General features: G+C 48.5%; 1 protein-coding gene and 1 long non-coding RNA gene across 3 annotated transcripts in view; one reads left to right on the forward strand and one right to left on the reverse strand.

Annotated features, from left to right (window-relative positions):
• The window catches only part of LOC115642209, a 440,558-nt gene that overhangs the window by 238,255 nt on the left and 183,727 nt on the right, over window positions 1-18,576 (reverse strand). The gene's annotated exons all lie outside the window — the stretch shown is intronic.
• Window positions 14,249-18,576, forward strand: part of LOC115642377 — a 31,200-nt gene continuing 26,872 nt past the window's right edge. For both annotated transcript variants that reach the window (XR_003998185.1, XR_003998186.1), the window contains exon 1: window positions 14,249-14,480. This is a non-coding gene — a long non-coding RNA (uncharacterized LOC115642377). The remainder of the gene's footprint in view (window positions 14,481-18,576) is intronic.

Here is an 18,576-nt window from a genome sequence, read left to right on the forward strand (position 1 = left end):
GGATGGATGAGGATTGACAGATATAGATAGATGGGTGTGGATGAGTGATGGATGGAGGAGTGGGTGTGTATGGGGCTGGATGGATGGAGGAATGATGGAGGTGTATGGGGAGAGATGGATGGATGGGTGTGTATGGGCATGGAAGCATGGATGAAGGGATGGGTGTGTATGTGGATGGAGGGATGAAGGGATGGATTTGTATGGGCAATGGATGGATGCAGGGATGATGGGGGTGTATAGGGAGGGATGGGTGTGTATGGGGATGGAAGGAGGAAGGGATGGGTTTGTATGGGGGATGGATGGATGGAGGGAGGGTGTGTATGTGGATGGAAGGATGGATGGATGATGGGTGTGAATGGGGAGGGATGGAGGGATGGGTGTGCATGGGCAAGGAAGCATGGATGAAGGGATGGGTGTGTATGTGGATGGATGGAGAGATGGGTTTGTATGGGGGACGGATGGATGGAGGGATGAAGGGGGTGTATAGGGAGGGATGGGCGTGTATGGGGATGGAAGGATGGAGGGATGAAGGGATGGGTTTGTATGTGGATGGATGGATGGAGGGATGGGTTTGTATGGGGGATGGATGGATGGAGTGATGATGGGCATGTATGTGGATGGATGGATGGGTGTGTATGGGGATGGAAGGATGGAGGGATGAAGGGATGGGGTTGTATGGGGGATGGATGGATGGAGGGATGATGGGGTGTATAGGGAGGGATGGGTGTGTATGGGGATGGAAGGAAGCATGGATGAAGGGATGGGTGTGTATTGGATGGATGGATGGAGGGATGGGTTTGTATGGGGGATGGATGGATGGAGTGATGATGGGCATGTATGTGGATGGATGGATGGGTGTGTATGGGGATGGAAGGATGGAGGGATGAAGGGATGGGTTTGTATGGGGGATAGATGGATGGAGGGATGATGGGGGTGTATAGAGAGGGATGGGTGTCTATGGGGATGGATGGATGGAGGGATGGCTGTGTATGTGAATGGAGGGATGAAGGGATGATGGGGTGTATGGGGAGGGATGGGGGTGTACGGGGATGGAAGGATGGAGGGATGAAGGGATGGGTTTGTACGGGGGATGGATGGATGAAGGGATGATGGGAGTGTATAGGGAGGGATGGGTGTGTATGGGGATGGAAGGATGGAGGGATGAAGGGATGGGTTTGCATGGGGGATGGAGGGATGATGGGGGTGTATGGGGAGGGATGGGTGTGTATGGGGATGGAAGGATGGAGGGATGAAGGGATGGGTTTCTATGGGGGATGGAGGGATGATGGGGTGTATGGAGAGGGATGGGGGTTTATGGGGATGGAAGGATGGAGGGATGAAGAGATGGGTTTGTATGGGGGATGGATGGATGGTGGGATGAGGGGGGTGTATGGGACTGGATATAGAGATAGGTGTGTATGGGGAATGGATGGAAGGATGAGGGTGTATGGGGGTGGATATAGGGATGGGTGTATATAGGGGAAGGATGGGTGTGTATGGGGAAGGGATAGATGGAGGGATAATGGGGATGGATGGAGGAATGATGGGTGTTTATGGGGATGGATGGGGATTGACAGATATAGATAGATGAGTGTATATGGGGGATGGATGGAGTAGTGGGTGTGTATGGGGCTGGCTGGATGGAGGGATGATGGGGGTGTATGGGGAGCGATGGAGGGATGAGTGTGTATTAGCAAGGAAGCATGGATGAAGGGATGGGTGTGTTTGTGGATGGATGGATGGAGGGATGGGTTTGTACGGGGGATGGATAGATGGAGGGATGGGTGTGTATGGGGATGGAAGGAGGAAGGGATGGGTTTGTATGGGGGATGGAGGGAGGGAGGGAGGGTGTGTATGTGGATGGAAGGATGGAGGGATGAAGGGATGGGTTTGTATGGGGGATGGAGGGATGGAGGGATGATGGAGGTGTATAGGGAGGGATGGGTGTGTATGGGGATGGAAGGATGGATGGATGAAGGGATGGGTTTATATGGGGGATGGATGGATGGAGGGATGATGGGGGTGTATAGGGAGGGATGGGTGTGTATGGGGATGGAAGGAGGAAGGGATGGGTTTGTATGGGGGATGGAGGGAGGGAGGGAGGGTGTGTATGTGGATGGAAGGATGGATGGATGAAGGGATGGGTTTGTATGGGGGATGGAGGGATGGAGGGATGATGGAGGTGAATAGGGAGGGATGGGTGTGTATGGGAATGGAAGGATGGATGGATGAAGGGATGGGTTTGTATGGGAGATGGATGGATGGAGGGATGATGGGGGTGTATAGGGAGGGATGGGTGTGTATGGGGATGGAAGGAGGAAGGGATGGGTTTGTATGGGGGATGGATGGATGGAGGGAGGGTGTGTATGTGGATGGAAGGATGGATGGATGAAGGGATGGGTTTGTACGGGGGATGGATGGATGGAGGGATGATGGGGTGTATAGGGAGGGATGTGTGTGTATGGGGATGGAAGGATGGATGGATGAAGGGATGGGTTTGTATGGGGGATGGATGGATGGAGGGATGATGGGGGTGTATAGGGAGGGATGGGGGTGTATGGGGATGGAGGGATGGAGGGATGGGTGTGTATGTGGATGGAAGGATGAAGGGATGGCTTTGTACAGGGGATGGATGGATGGAGGGATGATGGGGTGTATAGGGAGGGATGGGTGTGTATGTGGATGGAAGGATGAAGGGATGAAGGGATGGGTTTGTATGGGGGATGGATGGATGGAGGGATGAAGGGATGGGTTTGTATGGGGATGGATGGATGGAGGGAGGGTGTGTATGTGGATGGAAGGATGGAGGGATGAAGGGATGGGTTTGTACGGGGGATGGATGGATGGAGGGATGATGGGGGTTTATAGGGAGGGATAGGTGTGTATGGGGATGGATGGATGGAGGGATGGATGTGTATGGGGATGGAAGGACAGAGGGATGAAGGGATGGATGGAGGGAGGGATGATGGGGGTGTATGGAATGGATGGAGGGATGATGAGTGTGAATGGGGAGGGATGGAGGGATGGGTGTGTATCGAGATAGATGGGGATTGACAGATATAGATAGATGCGTGTGTATGGGGATGAATGGATGGATGAAGAGATGGGTTTGGATGGGTGATGGATGGGTGGAGGGATGATGGGTGTGAATGGGGATGGATGGATTGGGTGTATGGGGATAGATGGAGGGGTGGGTGTGTATCGGGATAGATGGGGATTGACTGATATAGATAGATGGGTATGGATGGGGCTGGATGGTTGGAGGGAGGGGGTGTATAGGGTTGTCTGGAGCGATGATGAGTGTGTATGGGGATGGATTGAGGTACGGGTGTGTATGGGGATGGATTGAGGTATGGGTGTGTATGGGGATAGATGAAGGGATGGGTGTATATTGGGATGGATAGGGATTGACAGATATAGATAGATGGGTGTGTATGGGGATAGACGGAGGGATGGGTGTGTATCGGGATAGCTGGGGATTGACAGATACAGATAGATGGGTGTGTATGGGGATAGATGGAGAGGTGGGAGTGTATGGGGATAGATGGGGATTGACAGATATAGATAGATGGGTGTGGATGGGGCTGGATGGTTGGAGCGATGGGGGTGTTTAGAGTTGTCTGGAGCGATGATGGGTGTGTAAGGGGCTGGATAAAGGGATGGGTATGTATGGGGAATGGATGGATGGAGGGATGATGGGGGTGAATGGGGATGGATGGAGGGATGATGGAGGTGTTTGGGGATGGATGGATGGACGAAGGGATGGGTATGTATTGGGATGGATGGGAATCGACAAATATAGATAGATGGGCGTGTATGGGGGATGGATGGAGGGGTGAGTGTATATGGGGCTGTCTGGCTGGAGGGATGATGGGTGTGTATGTGGAGGGATGGGTGTGTATGGGCATGGAAGCATGGATGAAGGGATGTGTGTGTATGGGGGATGGATGGATGGAGGGATGGGTGTGTATGGGGATGGATGGATGGTTGAAGGGATGGGTTTGTATGGGGGATGGAGCAATGATGGGGGTGTATGGGGAGGGATTGGGGTATATGGGGATGGATTGAGGTATGGGTATGTATGGGGACGGATTGAGGTGTGGGTGTGTATGGAGATGGATAGGGATTGACAGATATAGATAGATGGGTGTGTATGAGGATAGATGGAGGGGTGGGTGTGTATGGGGATGAATGGATGGATGAAGGGATGGGTTTGTATGGGTCATGGATGGGTGGAGGGATGATGGGGGTGTATGGGATGGATGGAGGGATGATGGGTGTGAATGGAGAGGGACGGATGGGGTGTATGGGGATAGATGGAGGGGTGGGTGTGTATCGGGTTAGATGGGGATTGACAGATATAGATAGATGGGTGTGGATGCGGCTAGATGGATGGGAATAGATGGTGGTTGACGTATATGGATATATTGAGGTTCATGGGGCTAGACAGATAGAGAGAGAGTGGGAGCTTTGTTATAACTGAAGTATCTGGACTCTCTGGCCCAAATTTTTAAAGAAGGCCAATTTACGCCAGTCGGGGATCTGGCCAAGGGATTAATTTCAATGGGGCCTATGTGCTTCTGAAAATTTAAAATACTGTGATCAATCTGGCCCTCTGAGCTCACAGGGTTTTGGCTGAGCTTTTCAAAGGAACCTGGGAGAGTGAGGCATCAAACGCCCATTAAATTTCATTCCCGTTGATGACAGTCACTAAGACTCAGATTCTGCTATTCAATGGCAGTTAGGAGACTAGATACGTCTGAGGGGCTCGGCCTAACGCTCTTAGACCTTGCTGAAGATTCCAACCAAATCTCAGAGCTGGGGGGAGGGATTCACCCCATTGCCCAGTCCCTGGCTCCGTGTCAAGCAGGCTCGGGCCCCGCTCACTGCTGTGGTTTGCATTTATTGCTCAGGCTTTGAGGGTTTCCCTCTCGCCTGCAGCAGGTTTTTGTATAAGAATGAGTCACTGTGCTCCCCCCACCCACAATGATTGAAACCACATCAAAAACTTCAGCCCCTTCCGGCTTGTCAAACCACCTTCTTCTAATGAGGAAAATAAAAACAAGTTCATAGATGGAAATACAGAGTACCCACCCTGCCACATTTAGTTGCCTGCACTGTTATTGCAAGCTATCAATGATGAATTATCCACAAATCAAGTATCAATTATCCCTCAATTATCAATAATCAATTTAAAGCCTCCAGTTAGCAATAATCAGGTTTAAAGTCTCAACCATCAATTACTAACTAATCAACTAATCCCCAATTAACTATCAAGCAGCAATCTCTAATTAACAATCAATAATTGCTTATCAGTTTCAAACTATCAATCGTCAATTATCAACCTATCACCAAAGTGCAATTATTACCTGTCATTTATCAACCTATCATCACTTATCAATATACAATTGTCAGCACTGATCATTACATCAATATAATCCGTTATCAGTCTTCATTTATCAGCCATCAGCTATTGGTCACCATTGATCGGTTAGGTAGGCAGAGACTGTGGGAGGAAGGATGGTAGACAGAGGGGTGCGTAGTCATTGAATAAAGCTTCTGTTATGTCCATCTTCATTTATTGTCCATCAACCATCATCTCAGTGATACTTTCTGCTTTCTTCATCTCTTGAGTCAGTCCCATACTTACAGGGTAAGCGCTGAAGGTTGGGGAACAAATTTTGTTTTGTGCGGATATAGTGGGTAGCACTATGGGGTTCTGGCCAGGGTCCCTGAGTGGTACCACCATAGATGAGGATAATTTTGTATTCTAATGATGGACTGAGGCATGGGGAAGGGAAGTGATTTGCCTGTCACCCAGGGAGTCTGAAGCAAAGCTGGGAATAGATTCAGTGCTAACTCACCGCCCTGAGCCTATGGATCATCTTTGCTCTTGGCAAGCTTTGTCTGGTGGCAGAATGACAATGCAGTGCTATTTGCAGCATGCATTCAGAAGGGGACTCCTTGTCTCACTGCAGTCTGCTGCAGGCTCAGTGGGCACTTGGTTGACATTCATAAGCATGGCTTGTGTTCTTGTTCAGGCTCTGAAGGTTTCCCAGTTCCCGTGCACAGGGTTTTAATACAGCGCTGCACCACCGTGAGCCCCCAGCCCACACCGTGATGAACGCCACCACAAAAACTCCCGCCACTTCTCTGCCCTCCTCGTTAGAAACATGAGCATCAGATCTTGCTCCAAGGCTGGAAAAACACCTCCTCCACCCACACTAAATCGCCCGCACAAAATATTGGATTTCCACCGAAGTTGTAGATTGAATTCCTCCCACGGGCAGAGATTCCTTGTGTGCTGCAGACAACTCAGTTAATCTCCCTGGGCCACAGTTTAGGAACATCGGAAGAGAGCTGGGGAAATAATTGATTTGTTTGGTTCAGCAGCTGAACGGAAAAATCAGTTTGGGGGTTGACCTGAAGTGACGCTGCTTTGACTTTCCTCAACAAAATGAAAAAAAAAACACCCTTTCTTTCGGGGTCAACTAAACATTGGAATTAATTCAGGGAAGTTCTGGCCTGTGTTGTGCTGAAGGCCCCACCTGATGATCACAATGGTTCCTCCTGGCAAGGAATCTATGGATCACAGGTTTTGCCTGGAAGGGTCTCTGTAGCATAGCAGGTGATGTATCTCATACTGAATTGAAAGGCAGCCAATTTAAAAGGGTTCAGAGGAAACAATATGTATGCAGCACATAATAATCTGTGTGGATCTCACAGCTACATGTTCTTTTCCAGGCCCGGAGTTCAACACAATTAAACCACAAAAACAAAACCACACAGGTTCTTCTAAAGCACTTGGTGCCCATCAGTCTTGGAGAATGGCTCCTCCACCCCTCTTCTGATGCAGTTTGGTTGTTTCTTCCCCCATCCCCAATACTTTACTTATGTGTTCCTAGAGTGTTTTAGATGGCCCATCCCCCTAACATCTAGGCTGACTTTAATTTTTTTCTTACCTGGCTGGTCATTTCTCCAGTGTTGCCTCAGTTCTCCTTTTTCTCCACATTCGGCACACCTGCAGCATTATCAGGGCAGGTGTTTAATACGCCACCTGGGCGTCAGGCCAGATGGATGAAACAGAGAAAAAGCCAGTGCTGAAGGAAGCGGTTTGAGATGGTGGATCTCCAGTGTTTCTGCTCGGTCGACCACTTCAGAAGAGATGGAACTGTGCTGTGGTCTAAGCTGCAATCGGTGTGCTACCTGCTTGAGCACAGAGCACCACATCTGTAGCACAAGGTTGGCCTTGCGGTCAGCACCAGCCTCCCACTGGCAGAGATTCCTTGGGTGGTAGCAGACAACTCGTTTCATCTCCCCGTGCCTCCGCTCTGCATATGCAAAGTAGGAATGGCCCTTCCTTTGTCTGTCGTGTCTATTCAGACTGCAAACTCCTCACGGCAAGGAGAGTATTTTGCTTCTTGAATGTACTGCACCTACCACAGCAGGCCCATGATCTAGTGAAATACAAATAGTAATAAACATTTCATGCTTTGTGCCGCTGCTCATCTCTGGCCTTGTGTGAGAAGCAGGTATTTGGTGTAATCATCTGATTATAATGGGCCCTTCCGCACTTACGAATCTTGTATTAGGCTTTAAATAATGCCCGGTAATGTTGAGTACAGACCACATCAGATGAGACGGGAGCATTTTCTTTTGTCTAGTAAAGGAACCCTAGACTCCTTTTCTTGCCAACTGAGGGAAGTGGGGGGCTAATGGTTAGAATGAAGGGGCGTGCAGGAGTCAGGACTCCTGGGTTCTATCCCTGGCTCAGGGTGAGGAGTGGGTCTAATGGGTTAGTGCAGGAGCTGCTGGGAGTCAGGACGCCTGCATTCTATTGGTAGCTCTGGAAAAGGAGTGAGGACTGGGAACCAGGACTCCTGGGATCTACCCCAGGCTCTGGGAGGGAAGTGGGGTTGAGTGGTTAGAACAGTTGGGGCTGGGAGTCAGGGCTCCAGTCCTAAACCTGCTCAGGATTGGGTTTAACTGGCCAAGTAAGATGAGGGGACTGGGATGGGTGAGACCCAGGCTTGCACTGGGGAGTACTTGCACTTGTTGGAATGATAGATTTAAAAACAGTGTAATATAGACTTAAAATCAAATTAGCCTTCTCGCAGGAGGATTTTGTACTATATTCCTCATGCAGATGTCGAATTTAAGGCAGAAATCATTTGTGGAAGCCCACAGTTAAATACACCCAGCATGGACTTTTTTTGGAGGGATCGTTAGCCCCATAAAACAAGTGAAATATGAAAGGTCCTGTGGTTATTAACTGCTACAAACTACGGATCAGCCAGTTCTTGTTTCCTTTCACCATTGATAAATCAGTCTCCGTTACATCCCTCCTGCCTTGGCAGGAAACATCTGCCTTCTTCCCTCCTAGTCCCTTCCTTTCCCCAGATGTGGAACTGAGGTCGTAATTCAGCTGGGCATTTCTGCGGCTGGCTGCCCGGGAGGCGAACGCAGAGGGAAGCAAACAGGAGCTGGCATCCGCCATCATGTTGCAGTCTGGATGTAGCTCATGCCGCAGGCCCGAATTAAGGGCTGCGTAGCTCCGTCCGGACGCGGCAGCTCAGTGTGGGCGAGCTGGGTCCAGTCATTGTAAGGCCAGGTTTACAATGGAGGGGGGATGCTCAAGTCCACAACTGAGGTTAACAGAGCAGTGTGGACATACGCTTAGACACCTACCAAGCTGCTGGGACACATGGACAAACCTGCCTCTGTCCTGACACCCCAGTTATGCCAAAGGCCTGGGGAAGATAATCAAACTGAGCCTTCTCGTGACCATCTAGCCTGTGGGGCCCCGTCTGGGAAGCGTACCTAGAGAATGACACCACGGCAGGCCCCACAAAACATAGCTGCCAAGTGCCACCCCCTCCTCTTTATCCCCAAACCCACTAGTTAGAGCATTCACCCAGAATGTGGGAGACCTGGGTTCAAATCCCCACTCTACCTGACACAAAGCAAGGACTTGCAGCCTGGTGTCCCAGGGCAGGGCCCTACCCACCAGGTTATGGAGTATTCTGGGGGTGCAGGGTGCATCTCCCTCTGTTGAAGTTGTTCCACTTTGTATGAAATGCTTAAATTATCACCAAGCCCAAGAGAGAGGCTGTGCACCCTAGTGGTTAGTGAAGACACCCAGGAATCCAGTTTCTGCTCCACTGAATACGTAAGTATTTTATAGAATTCCTTTAAAAATCCGAGCCTCCATCACTCTGTCATTTCCCTCCCTCCACATCCACAAATCAGAGAGGATAATCCCCCCTTTCTCCCACCCTTTGATTTTTCTGTCTAGTCCCACTCTCAGACAGCCCCAGGCAGTACTTCTGGAGTACAAATACCCGCACGTGTGTGTGCATTTTTACAAGGATCCCAAGGGACTTAGGCACTCACATTTCACCAGGTGTTGAGTGCCCAACTCTCTTTGGAAATCCACCTCCCAAATGGTCAAGCAAGGGATTAATGTGAGAACCCGGTGAATAAAGCACATTTCCTACAGCCATAAGACCAGAGTTTCTCTATCAGGGGTCGCCACTTGTGTAGGGAAAGCCCCTGGCAGGCGGGCAGGTCTGGCCGATCGCAGCTCCCACTGGGCGCAGATCGCTGCTCCGGGCCATTGGGAGCTGCTGGAAGTGGCACGGGCCGAGGGATTTACTGGCCACCACTTCCAGCACTGCCAGCAGCCCCCCTTGGCCCGGAGCAGTGAACCGCGGCCAGTGGGAGCCACGATCAGCCGGACCTGCGGACGGGGCAGGTAAACACACCGGCCTGGCCTGCCAGGGGCTTTCCTTGCACAAGCAGCACCCCCTGTTTGAGAAACCCTGCATAAACCCATGCTGGCTGGGCTGCCTCGGTCAGACCTTGTGAAGCCATCGAGAGGGTGGGGAGGGGGCGGCTGCTGGGGTTCTGCTTCATGCTGTGAAGAGTTTTTGCACTGGAGCGTATCACTGTGGCTACTGTAGTATCCTCCACAGTGATAAACACAGCAGCAAAAACTTAGCTCCGGGACAAGAGGAGTCTGTTCTGGAATGGCCAGCACCTGCTGCCCTCTTTAAACCAGGCACAGGAACGGCTGCCAGGGCCCATCCAAGCTCAGTGGCTGTCGCCAGCGGCGCTGCTCCCCTCTGCTGAAGGAATGAGCGGTGACGGTGACAAAAGATGGCCTTTCAGTTACGACACTGGGTGAGGACTCCAGAGATATGGGATCAGTAGACGGGTCTCTTCACCCTGGCTCCCTTTCAGCTTCTCCCTCTGTGAAAATAACAGCACCAAAGAGTTACTTGAAACCACAAGGAAGGAGAAGGCTGGATGGACAGAGCATCCTTGCAAACAACAGCCTTGCTCCATTACCCATCCCAAGGACTCCATGCCTTACCACAGGCGATGGTTCTTCCATCTGGCCCCCGGCTGGGCCGGAGCCAGGGCCTTTATTGAGGGCTTCCCTACCCAGACTCCTTTGCAGAGATGGGAAGTCCTGCCCATTCTCTCTGGACGATTGACAGTTTGTCTAGCCAATCAGCTCTCTTTCCCTCACTCCTGGTTCTATAAGGGTTGAATGCCCATTGCAATCTGCACGCTTTTTTGGCATGGGGGACAAAAGGGAAGGCTCCCCAGGGTACTAGATATAGCAGACCTATCTTTTAGGAGGTTTGCTATATCTAGTACCCTGGGGAGCCTTAATTTTGCTTCTAGTTTCTAGATGTTGCTAGAATATATGTAACAATGAGGTGAGTGTACTCAGAGAGTGGGGATTTCCCAAGGGTTGATGCTCAAATTCTCAGGGGGGTTGGGTGCCCAGGGGCTTGTCTTTACAGGGGAAATAGACTGGAAATAGCTCTCCAGGTGTAATTTAGTTATTCTGGAAAAACTTTTCCATGGGGCTACTCTAGTATGGAGCAAAAGTGCCTGTGTGAGAAGAGGAAATGGTCTGAAAGAGAGCGGGGAGCTAGTCTGAGTAACTCAATGACATTGGAATAACTATTCTGGTCAATTTCCCTCATTGTCTTAGCTCCTTTTGCCAGGCCCAGCCGAAATGAACAAGTGGGGGGTTAATGAAAGACTCCTGTTGAAGGAGACAGTTTAGCCTGTTGGGTAGATCATTGCAGTAGGAGGCAGCAGACTAGCATTTTGTTCCCAGCGCTGGATGACCTTGGCCAAGTCACTTCTTTTTCATGCCTCAGTTTCCCCATCTGTGAAATGGGAATAATGATGATGACCTCCTTTACTAAGTGCCTTGTGATTGACTGAGGCAGGAACTGAGCACTGGTAGTAGTAGTTGTGTTTGGGGTAGCCTTTAAATAAGGGTGTTAAAACACTGATTTCTCTCACAAGGGCATCTGGCCTGCTTTCGTCAGACTTTGCTAAGCCGCGGTAGCACGCTGTCTCGCTACGTGGCTTGTGCTCAGACCCTGCAGGAAGTTTTTGTATGTGAGTGCATCACTGTGCTGCTATATTGTCCCCACTGTGCTAAACACCAGAGCTAAAACTCAACCCTGAGGTGGACTTTCTGCTAGATACAGTGACATCTAGTGCAATGTTCGCAGACAGGGACTGCTGCACTGGTCCATCTGTCTCTAACAATAGCAGCTGCTTGAGGAGAAGGTAGGAGGGAAGAAAGATGGTCTTAATTTATTATTTCTGTTACCATAGTGCCTCGGAGCCCCAGTCATGGGACAGGATTCCATTGTGCAAGGTACTGTACAAGCACACCTCAGTGACAGCCGCCACCCCAAAGAGGTGACAGTGTACGTAGATTTTGAAGGATTTGATTTTTATTGGTAAATGTGAATTTCACCACACGCACAAAAACTGACCAAAAAAAATCTTCATCGATGCTAATCGAAATTTACAGACAGGCCAAGTAGGAAAAAGGCTGCTTGAGAATTTAGTAGAGTTTGATGAAGGGTATTTTCTGGGTATAGACTGACATGCGATGCTGATCATTTGTGTTTGAACAACGATAAAGCTTTCACTTTTTGAATCTCAGCATCTACTGTCATGAAATGATTTAAACAGTGCTTCAACTCCATAATTTTGCACAACCGTGAACACTGAAATCAATACAAATCTAGAACATTGCTTAAAAATAAATGTCCATTGAAATTATAAATAAAAATCATTTTTTGCCAAGCTTAAACAGAAGTCTGAGACAAGAGACAAGAGATGCAAACCAACAGGAGTGCCAGGTTTTTCGCCTTCCTCTGCAGCGTGGGGGATCATTTGCCTGCTTAGATCACCTGGTCATATCTCACCTCATGAATTTCCTGCGCTGGAGGAGGCTCGGCACCATGGCAGTTGGATCTCTGGTGGTTTCTGCCTGGGACATCTAGTTGAATCTCCTGAGAACTGAGATGCTTTGGTCTAACTAATGTCTAATCTAGGGACATGCGGGTGAAACGTAATGGGATGGGATGGTTCCTTCTTGCTTTAAACCCTGAGACAATATTGGTCAGCATGACAAGCAGTAGTCTCAGCGCTACCTTGAGAGATGGGGGTACAATTCCTGACATCTCTATAGACTCCATTTGAACCTTTGGGAAAGTTCCATGGGCTTGTACCCTTGAAAGCCTATAGAGTTTTGATGCCTCGTTCAATAAAAATCCCACCTTCAATCTCTCTTCGTCTTGGTGTTGGGATTCCCTCCAAGACCTCTTTCTGCTCGGCTTCCCAGCAACTCAGTTTGACTCGAGCCTTGGTCACTCAAGTTTCTTTGTTTGGCACACAACAGTGCTACTCACGGTTGATCCGACTCAAACGCAGAGGGGATAGTTGCGGGGAGTATCACAGCTCAGACGTTACCCCGAAACCCTCTCCCTTGTCCACGTTACACATCTGATTGCATTCACTATATGTTGCATCACACATTTGGATGGCTCGGTTACTTTGCAGGAGCCAATCCCCGTGCTGCATGCACTGTCCACTCACTGTCCATGTTTCGACTTCCTCATTATTCCTAAATTATTTTGTCCCTGGTTATCTAGTTAATAGGAAATGGTTCCCTGGGTGTTCTCCCTCTTATCTTAGCTGGCTCAGACATTCTGTCTTCTTAGTCTATTGACGTATTTATGTATCTTATTTAGCACAAATTTGCTCTTTTCAACCTGATGATTCATTTAACTCCTTAATTCTATCTTCCAAAATATGAGGCCAACCTTCGTGTGTTAATTACTCAGATCAGGCCAGGTCTCCCATCTGACCACTGCATATGACAAGTGATCTTTCTGGTCTTACAGGCTGACCCCCATCCTGCCCTGTGTCCGTAAGCTCTGTGGGGTGGGGACTGTCTCTCACTGTGTGTCTCTGCTGTGCCCAGCACAATGAGGCCCTGCTCTGTAGGGTTTGCCATAATACACACAACACACACACAGGGTGAAATCCGGGTCCCCCTGAAGTCAATGGCAAGATTTCCATTCACTTCTAAGGGGCCAAGATGTCACCCTTAGGATGGGGTTTGCACACGTGCCGAAGCGTGCAAGGGATTCACCTCCCACAGAAAGTCCATGGGATATGGCTGCATAATTGCCAGAGAGCTGCTTTGAAACCACTACGGGCTTGGTGTGAATTCATCTCCATTTAGAAAAGATGGACTAAGGGTGGAACATATTTTTCAAACCCTTTGTCATTTCTCTCTGGGCTGCTTTCTAGAAACCTTCCCTCAGCCACAAATTCACTTCTCAGTGTCCTTCGCATGCTGGGGGAAACAGAAGGAGAACAGACTTCCTGTCTTACAGAATTTACACATCAAGAAATAGAGATACCGGTTCCAGTTCCTCTTGCTGCCTGGAAATGGCATTTGTGATGCTTAACTGGCTGCATGGTGCTCAATAACTCCAGAAGCCGAGCTCCTCAAAGTACAGGGAGACAGAGCAGTGTGTGGATGGATGGACAGTGAGAGTGGTGTGCATTTGGGGAAGGCCAGATAGTGAGTGAGTGAGTGACAGGGGTGAGTGTATGGGGGTAGATTGATAGAGATATATTGAGAGGCTTTATGTATGGAATGGATAGACAGATGCATGGGGTGTATGGGGATGGATGGATAGATAGATAGATAGATAGAGAGGGTGTGGGGGGATAGATAGCTAGATAGAGGGGGTGGATGGGGATAGAGAGAGAGAGGGAGAGAGGGTGGATGGGGATAGATAGATTGAGGGGGTGGATGAGGATAGATAGATAGATAGATAGATAGATAGATAGATAGATAGATAGATAGATAGATAGAACAGGTGGATGAGGTTAGATGTGGGGGATGGGGATAGGTAGATAGTTGCAGGAGGTGTATGGGGATGGATGGATGGCTAGATACAGATAGGTTGATAAATTTAATGGATGGAGGAGATACCAGCAGAATTTTTCACACTAGGTTATTTTGCAAACGGCTTCTCTCTGTGGACTTGCTCACTGGGGACCAATATTTTGGATTTAAAGCCATTTTGGCTGGGAGACGACACCAGCGGCTGCTGCTTGTGGCTTGTGGATTTCAGGTCTGTATACCCAGCTATGTGGGCATCTAGAGTGAATCCCAGAGAGCAACTGTGGCGTCTCTTCATGGATCTGGTGGCTCCCTGCTGTGGGTGGTTCTGGCGCTTTGCTCTCCTCTGGGTGGCTATGTCTGTAGATTTCCCCAGCAGTGTAAGAGGCAGCAAATGACATGTAACTACCCTGTAGTGGCCACCCAGGGCTTGCTCCAGTTGTTCGTACGCTGGACTAGCTCAGTGGTGGTTTAGCTTTGAACACGGCTGGGATATTCAAAGGAGCTTTGTAAGCATGCTGAAAACATGTCTCAGAAGTAGGCAGGGTGTTAGGTGGGAGCCTTTCTGGATTGTATTAATAGACACCTGAGGTCTGTGTCTACAACCCTTACAAGGCAGATCTGTCTGTCTTTCTCTCCAGCCATCCTCCCATAAAGCTGTCTCTCTCTATACTCCCTTCTTCCTCTCCCACTTGAGGAATACGGTACTAGAGTCAACATTAGTAAAACAGCCCTAAATAAGCGGAATAAACCAGACTCCATGCCCCCTTCCCAGTCAGTCCCTGTCACAGTAAGTACTTCACAACGTGGTGTTCCCTGGGTCCCTCCCTTCTGAAGCCGACACTGGGAGGATTAAGTGGGGATTGTTGTAAGAGACTAATGGGGAACCTCAGCTTTAATTGTTGACTCCAACCATAACTTTGCCAGAAGTTGCTCCCCATGTTTTTGTAGCTTAGATAAAGCACATTCCTGGTGGTCTGGGGTTTCCAAAAGTAGATAAAGAACCTTAGACACCTAAATCTCACTGAAATTCAACTGAAGTTGGTCTTCTAACTGTCTCTGGCTCCTTGCAAAACTCCCAGTCAGTCTTCTCTAAACAGAAATTATACCAGCAAGGAAAGGTGCATTGTCACAGATTTTTCAGAAACCGACTTCGACATGGTTTGGTTGGTGGAAATATAATAATAGTGTGGCCTCTGGAAAGAGAAACTCTACCTGCAAGGAAAATTCTTTACAACATGAATAATGAACTATGTTCCCGTTAAATAATAAACTATGTTCCCATGGGAGCTAGGTGTTGCAATCCCCTGGACGGCTTTGAAAATGTCACTGTTTATTTTTGCTGCAGAGGATGCTAATGAGGACATGTGCATATTTTTTTATTAGTTAAGTGATCTTGAAGGGGAATCAGTGTCCTATCTGTACCAGTGACTGTGCAAAGAAATGAGATTGGGTGGGATGGGGTCAGTGCAAGATTTCCAATAACACTGAAGATTCCCAGTCCTTTGGCAGAAGCAGCCAAGCTTTAGGATGTCAGACCTCTGATTCCAAATGCCAGCAGCAACCTAATTAGTTAAGGTATCCCTCCCTCCTCTGGTATTTGAATGGATGTAAATCACTGTGCCCCCGTAGTTCCCACAATGGTACAGCCCCAGACCAGAATGTCTGCTTCAGTTTCATACCACAAACCTGCACCCCGGGGAAAGTAAGAATTGTGGCGAAAAGGACAGAGACAGCTTCGAATGTTTCAATCTTCCATTGGCTTTGCGAGGAATTTGAAGTGTTCTTTACAGAATTCAAAGGGAGGTAGGTTCATACAGAGGTAGAGGGATGGAGGGATGGATGGACAGGGGTGTGTGTATGAGGATGGATGGATAGATAATGCAGGGTTTGCCATGTACAACTTGATTGCAATATAATGATAAAATACAAAGTGGTTGTGCCATTAAGGTGCATCTAAAAAGTTCCACTGGATTCTAGCATAGAATGATTTCAGCTCAGAGCTCACTTACCTGTAGGTTTTGCTCAAAGCATTATTCTTTCAGTATCTGGTAGCAATCTCATTATCTTTCTCCTCTAATGGCTCCATCTTCCCCAGGCAAACCAGACCTTTCGGGCTTTAACTCCACCCGCTTGGGTGAGAGGTTTGACATACACTAAGGACAGTGAGATTTTTGTAAGGGCCTTAGTCACAGTGGGATCCAGGTTGTCACAGTGTTACACGTCTTTACACAAACCTCTGTGGGGTAGCTGGAAACTGTTGAGAGACGGCTAGCATGGGGGAGGGGACACAGAAACTCATTGTGAAAATGGGTGCAGGGGTAACAGCTAAGTGTTATTTTAATATTTATCATCCTTGAATGGATCGATAAGAAAGAGAGAGATGTGGTGGTGGATGGGCACAGATGGATGGATAGAGAGGGGTGGGTATATGGAAGTATGGATGGATGAATTGAGGAGTGTGTATGGGGATGGCTGGCTGGATAGACACAGGGGTATGTATTGGGATAGCTGGATGGATAGATAATGCAGGGTCTGCCATGTATAACTTGATTGTAATGTAATGATCAATTAAAAAAGTGGTTGTGCCATTAACCTGCATCTAAAAATTTCCATTGGATTCGAGAATAGAATGATCTCAGCTCAGAGCTCACTTACCTGTAGGTTTTGCTCAAAACATTATTCTTTCAGTATCTGGTAGCAATCTCATCATCTTCCTCCTCTAATGGCTCCATCTTCCCCACAGTGAACCAGATCTGTGGGTTTTTAACTCCATCCGCTTGGGTGAGAGGTTTGATGGGGAGTCAGGGCAATGAGATTTGTGTAACAGCGTTAGTCACAGTGGTACCCCAGGGTAGCCACAGTGTTACACACCTCTACACAAACCTTGATGGGGGTAACTAGAAGCTGTTGGAGACAGCTAGAGTGGGCAGTGGGGGTGGGGACACAGACTCATTAAGAAAATGCATTCAAGGGTAACAGCTAAATGATATTACAAAATGTATCATCCTTGAAAGGAGAGAGAGCGAAATGTGGTGGTGGGTGGGGACAGATAGATTGGTGTGTATGGGGATGGACTGATAGATGTTTCTGAGGACAGATAAACAGAAATATATTGTGTAAGAATGGAGATAAGGTATCTATTCCAGGTGGATGGATAAATGGGGGTGGAAATATGAAAAGAAGATAGATCAATAGAAATGTGTGAGATAATATATCATAATTGTGTCTTTATATGTGTGGACGGATGGATGGATAGGTGGGTGCATAGGGATGGATGGATATATGGATATATGCATGAAGATGGATGGATGTGACTAGGGATACAGAGACAATATAATTGGTTTGTTGAACAATCCCATTACCAATTAAAATGCATTTTTGGCACAGTGACCTTAAGAGGAAAACCTTAAAATACCCACTACACGGGTTATACCTGTGGAGTAAGAAACTGGAGAGTCATTCATAGTTATCTTCTTCCACTGAAGCTGTTGGAAGTGAGGTTCACTTGAGTCTGCTTGTATCTATAACGATACCTATGTGTGTAGCTGACCTCCACACCTCCACCACAGTATCTGAGCATCTCCCACGCCCAGTACCTCAGTGAGGTAGGGCCGTGTATTATCCCCATTTTATAGCCTGGGAACCGAGTCACTGAGATTAAATGACATGTCTGAGGTCACTGAGGGTGTCTGTGGATAAGCAGGAAAGGGGATTCCTGGTCAGCCAAGGTCCAGCCAAGCGCCCTGATCACTGGACCAGCCTTTCTCTCCAGAGAAGGTTAAAATGTTCAGGTTGTCCCTGGCAGCACAGGAACAGATCCCACGTTCATGGCTGGAGCAGGAGGTCGATGGCTAAGTGTGAACAGGATAAGTGGAAATAGCGAGCTAGGATTCTCTGTGCATAACCGTCACTCCAGGGAGGTTTCTGCTATGGAATTAGTTACTGTGGGAACCCCAGCTGCTATAACCTCACAGTGATACAACCCTGCACCAAATCTCATCAGCGCCTCGGGGAAGCCTGGGCAAGGTGTCCTCAGAGATGTTGAACTTTAATAGTATCCTTGAGCCTGGGTTTTTTTTTGGGGGGTGGATTTTTGGTCCTGGTTCTTTATGATTTTATTCAGAATTCATGCTCTGTCCGAGGAGATTAATTCCAAGAGGAACAGGATACGAAGACAGTCCCTACAATATTCTACTGCCCCCCAGGGCCAGACTCTGATACCTGGAGGCATAAGCAAGACCTTGGCATCTACACCACAGCTGGGCTAGTAGACAGAGCACTGGTCTGGATCACTGGATGATTCCCTGTTCTGTCCATTCCCTCTG

The sequence above is a fragment of the Gopherus evgoodei genome, unplaced genomic scaffold, assembly GCF_007399415.2.
Source record: "Gopherus evgoodei ecotype Sinaloan lineage unplaced genomic scaffold, rGopEvg1_v1.p scaffold_39_arrow_ctg1, whole genome shotgun sequence".
Lineage (NCBI taxonomy): Eukaryota > Metazoa > Chordata > Testudines > Testudinidae > Gopherus > Gopherus evgoodei.